At 36.7% G+C, this 5,639-nt stretch overlaps 1 pseudogene; it reads left to right on the top strand.

Moving 5' to 3' along the window:
• The first annotated feature begins 2,033 nt into the window (after window positions 1–2,033).
• LOC128546806 (uncharacterized) lies at window positions 2,034–3,509 on the top strand (annotated as a pseudogene).
• The last annotated feature ends 2,130 nt before the right edge of the window (window positions 3,510–5,639 follow it).

Here is a 5,639-nt window from a genome sequence, read left to right as displayed (position 1 = left end):
TGACATCAAATAGGATCGGAATGTTTAAATTATGGAAAAATAAACATTTTGAAACATAAGAATGAAGCGTAGATCTATAATAACGGGCCAGTACTTGGAGGAAGTGTGCCTTCTGGCTACAATGGCAAACCAGTTTCTTAACGGCCTCCGGTAATTATCGTCAGAAGGCAACCCTGGGACCGTATATTAACCCTTCATCTTTAAGATATTCTTCTATGTACCTGACCATAAAATGTAACAAAGAAACTCCTGAAAAACTGTCATTATAGTTGCAATTTAGATACCAACACTGGCGAAGTGTGTCTCACGCGTACAGAATATTCTAATGCCCATGGGTAATCAAAAAGTTCAGGTGTACTGACATCGACGTAATACTTAGTATATTAACGTCCCTATGGAGAGTTGATAGCTTTAAAAATTACCGCAGTTCGTAATTTGGTAATGCAGGTGTTATGACTCGGTCACAAAATCGTATGATGTCCGTACGGTTTTAAAAAATCGTACGAGACCACCAGTTTTAGAATCCTTACGGTCCCGGTACAAACGTAGCGTCTGGCCACAGATCCTACAGTCCCCGTATGATCTTTAAAGGATGCGAACGTAAGATATCCGTACGGACATCGTAGACAAGTCGTGGGGAGCTCGCAAGGAGCCCTGTGGAACCTCGTACTGTGCTCGTTGGTTCGTACGTCGCTCGCACTGCACTCGTACGGGGTCCGCAGTTGGTGGAACGGTTTATATACCACCTTCAATCACTAAGGATGTCGTACGGAGCCCGTACGGCGCTCGTAACGTTCTCCGTACGGTGTCCTTGATATCGTACGGGCATCGTACGTTAACCGTGCGAGTCCCCTGTGATAGTCGTGCAAACATTGCCAAGCCTTGCAGTTTTCCTAATCCTCACGGACATCGTGCGATGCCCGAACGAGCTCTTCCGGGGCCCGTGCGGTTCCCGTGCGGGGCTCTTGCGAGCTGCTCCCGACTTCGAAAATCTCTACGAGAACGTAGAGAACTCGGGAGCTCGGTGAAACATTTTTACCGAGTCTCCGTGTCCTCTGCGAATTCAAAAATCCGTACGACGCTCGTACGAGTCAACGATGTCCGTACGGACGCTGTACGAGTTTGCCAAAACTCGACTCATATGGAACTCGTAGCGTTCATGTGACCGGGGTATTAGCGGAAATCAATGTTTGATACGTAAGTTTAGGCTGATTAAAAACAAAACAAGGAGTGCTTTCCCAAATTAAGTATTTTCTTTTTGATTTCTCAGACTGAAGTTATGGCATAAGCCTTTTTAACAGCCAGTTTAAATATACCTGTGGACTTTTCAAACTAAACTGTTTTATATTTTATTTCAAATATCTTTTGAATAATATATCCAATCTGAAGTATGTTTTACCAGTTTGTTATAACCAATCATCTGTTTGAATTAATAGTTTACACAAACACATGATATTGGAAAATCACTGAAGCACGGAATAAGTTCACTTCTATTTCTGTAAAAAAAGCGTTTAGACCGTATCCTTTGAATGAACCAACGTTGATCAAAGATACATCAGACGCTACATAATAAGAGTGTCTCATGTAGTATTATGTAATTATCGGTCACACTCTCCCTTAAACGTTAACATACAATGCTAACCAGTGTTTGTTAATTATGACCGCAGAGGTCTTGTTACAGATACTGGAATTTACCCTCGTTAATTGTTAATTGTGCTAAAGGTAAAAAACTTTTTTCAAACAATACATAGTATAAGTAAACTTTTTCACTCTTCAGAAATCTATATGTCATAGCTTTTGTTGAATTCATTAGGGGTGTTGTTGAAAAATGCAGACGTGTATACAGATAATTTAAAGTTCTCCGCGTTACGTAGTATAGAGGAGAACTGTTGTCTTGACACGGTATATCACAAAATCGTTCAAGCGTTGTATAAGGGATTAAATATTGTTGAGCGATTTTGGTGTGTTGAAAATCAGTTCTACGCTAAGCTTCGAGTTGTCAACACTCTTTGTTTCGTAAGTTACACGTCAACATGGAGCAGACTATGCCGGGCAGGAAAGAAGAATTAGACGATATGATAGAAAGCAAAGTCAAGGAAGCCATCAAAAGTAACAATAAAGAGCTTTTGGAGAACATAAATGGCATGTTCAACAACTACAATCAGATAAGTGATTCAAATTCTACATGTTTTAATCACCGTGAAACACCTGTTTTCAAACGTAAAAGTAACGAGAAACAGTTTAAGCAGAATGCTAGAGTTCTAGAAAATCTTGAAAGTGCAGAAAAACACCTGAGTACAGAAAGATACACAAAAGCTAAAGAACAAATTATTGAAGGTAATAATTTTAGTCTGAAAATTTTAAAGTTAAGGATTACTCAAAAATCAAAATCAAAACAGATATATGCTTTTGTTTGTAATATGTAACGGGTACGTAGTTATGATCATACATGTATATATGATATATATATGTTATGTATCTATAAGAAAATACAGATACAGGATAACAGGTAATAATTTAAAAAAAAAATATTTTAGCGAAGGATGCATTGAAAAAACGTCAGAAACTTATTCAGCTTGCAGATAGTTCAGAGCTTGGATGGCGAGTCGTAGCAGAATACGAACAAAATCCCATCGCAAGCGATAGCGAAGACGAAAAGAGAATATACAAGGCGGAAGCTAGGGCGTCGAGGAAGGCAAAATCAGAAAAGTCAAAGAAATCTAAGTCACGAAACTGGCCTTACAGGAAGCAAAAACTACCAGAGGGCACCACAAATGTAAACAATGGTCAAAGTCAGCAACAACAAAGTTTCAGCAGACGACAAGGGCTATGCTTCAATTGCGGGAAGCCTGGGCACTGGAAGAATGAATGTTTCAAGATAAACACAAATAATAAGATAAGTACATATGATAATTATGTTACAAAAGGAAAACATCAATTGAACAATAATGTTAAACGTCATGATTTGAGTACTTTGTCAAAATCACAAAGTATAGAATGTGAGATAGGAAATTCAGAAAAAATCGATATGTTAGATTACGAATGCATGAATTCAGATCGAAAAGATATTGATTTACAATGCAAAGTCGAAGGTCGAATGTTAGAAGGTCAAAATGTACAATCCTTTCAGTTTAATAAGGAGAGTAAAGAAATAGGTCCGAAAATAGTGTCTCCAGTAGGTCGACTCAAAGGTTGCATTGAAAAGTGGAAAGACGTTTCAGATAACCATTACATTTTAGATGTAATTGAAAATGGGTATAGAATTCCATTAAAACAAACTCCAGAGTTTGTTCATTTAAGAAACAATAAAACAACAAGGGAAAACCCAGATTTCGTGAGGTCGGAAATAAATTCTTTACAAGAAAAAGGAATAGTTTCGGAGGTAAAAGAAAAACCATATGTTATAAATCCTTTGACGGTAGCATATAATAGAGCTGGAAAAACCAAGGCTAGTACTTGATTGTAGGCATATAAATCCAGATTTACACAAATTCAAAAAACAAATTTGAAGACATAAAAATGGCAGAACAAATATTTGACCTTTCAAGTTTCATATTCACTTTTGATTTTAAAAGTGCCTACCATCATATAGATGTGTTCAAACCTCACACAGAATATCTGGGGTTTTCCTGGATTGAAAATGGAATTGAGAAATATTACGTTTTCAATTCGTTACCTTTTGGTATTTCTACTGCTGAGCATATATTCACAAAGGTATTGAGAGTTTTGGTAAAATTCTGGCGATCTTTAGGACACAGAGTTGTCATGTTCTTAGATGATGGCATAGGGGGACATGCAAATTACGAATATGCAAAATGTTCAAGTGATTTTGTACATCAGTCATTAAAAGATTTTGGTTTTTTAATAGCCGCAGAAAAATGTTGCTGGATACCTGTAAAAGTAACAAATTGGTTAGGTCATATTCTCGACTTTGAAAATAATTTGTTATGTATTACACAAGAAAGAATTTCCAGACTCGAGGCATCTATTGATTCTTTGATTTTTCAAATTGAAAAAGATCAATACGATCTAGTACAAGTTAGATATTTAGCCTCAGTATTTGGTCAAATAATTTCTTTGCAGAATGTTATAGGAAAAAAGGTCAGTCTTAGAACAAGAAAACTGTACACATGTATCATAAACAGAGCAAGCTGGAATTCTCCAGTACAGGTAACAAAAGAGGCTATGTCAGAGCTTAAGTTTTGGCGAGAAAATGCGAGAGTATTGAATCAGAATGGAAAACCTTTCAATCAAACAGAGATTGTAAACGCTTGCTTGTATTGTGACGCAAGTTCGGTTGGGTACGGCGGCTATATAGAGCTTACTGTAAAAAATAAACAGCCCAAATCAAAAATTGATAAAAGTGTAGTACTTTCACGTATGTCAAAACTCCCTGAAGAGACCAATTCGGAGTCAAAGTCCTTCGATAAAAAATCAAGCGTACGACAAAACACGATAGATTGTCGAGTTCCAGAAAAGATTACATATAGTTTTGTTAACCAAAATGCAGAACTCAGTAATGAAATATTAAGTTGTTTTCAGTTCGCGGAAGATAATTATGTTGAAGACTCCGCAGTTGAAAGCCTGTTTTCAGATTACGGTTACAACAAAATATTCGGTAACCAACTCCCAGAGGAGAGTTGCTACGCTGAAAATACTCCGGTCTCAAGCATAAAAATAGGAAAAACTACGGAATCGAGTTATGGTCATCTTGGTGTCTCAAATATAAATTATGAGAATACGGAATTCACCAGTGTGAGTTGTATCACAGACGAAAAACTCCCGGAAGTGAGTTGCATCGGTGTAGAAATACCGGAAACGAGTTACAGAAATGTAGAACTCCCTGAAGCGAGTTACAAATTTGCAGAACTCCCGGAAGCGAGTTGTATTATGGTAGAACTCCCGGAAGCGAGTTCAGATTTATCGGATAGACATTATGTACATGAACAAAAAATAAAGTTCCAAGGGTTTGTTGACAAAGGCAATTATCATGATGAAAGTTGTATTTGTAGAAAATCAAAAAATTTCGAAGTTTTTGGCGCTTGGACAGAGCAAGAAAAACTTAAAAGTTCTACCTGGCGCGAATAAGAAGCTGTATACAGAGTGTTACTGAGTAATATATATTTGTTACAAACAATGAATATAAAGATTTTCTCTGATAACAAAAATGTTACATATATTATGAATGCAGGTAGTTTTGTTTCAGAATTGCAGGACATATCAGTAAAAATAGATGATATCTGTAACAAATTTCATATCAAATTCATAACAGAATGGATACCAAGAAGCAAAAATGATCTCAGTAGATGTCGCGACTGTGACAACTGGTCAATTAGTGATGATATTTTTCAATATTTAGATGAGAAATGGGGGCCTCACACAATTGACAGGTTCGCAACACACTATAATACAAAATGTGTGAGGTTTAATTCTAAGTTTTGGGTTCCAAGCACGGAAGGTATTGACTGTTTTAGCAAAACTTGGTGTGACGATAATAACTGGTTAGTACCCCCACCAAATTTGATAGTAAAATGTATTAGGAAACTTGAACTAGAGAAATGTAAAGGAACATTAATTGTTCCGGAATGGAAATCAGCAGCATTCTGGTCTCTTTTAGCAGACGAAAGTAATAATTATTA

This window comes from Mercenaria mercenaria, chromosome 11, assembly GCF_021730395.1.
Source record: "Mercenaria mercenaria strain notata chromosome 11, MADL_Memer_1, whole genome shotgun sequence".
Taxonomy (NCBI): domain Eukaryota; kingdom Metazoa; phylum Mollusca; class Bivalvia; order Venerida; family Veneridae; genus Mercenaria; species Mercenaria mercenaria.
The sequence above is the reverse complement of the archived record's forward strand: the minus strand, read 5'-3'. Positions and strand labels throughout refer to the sequence as shown.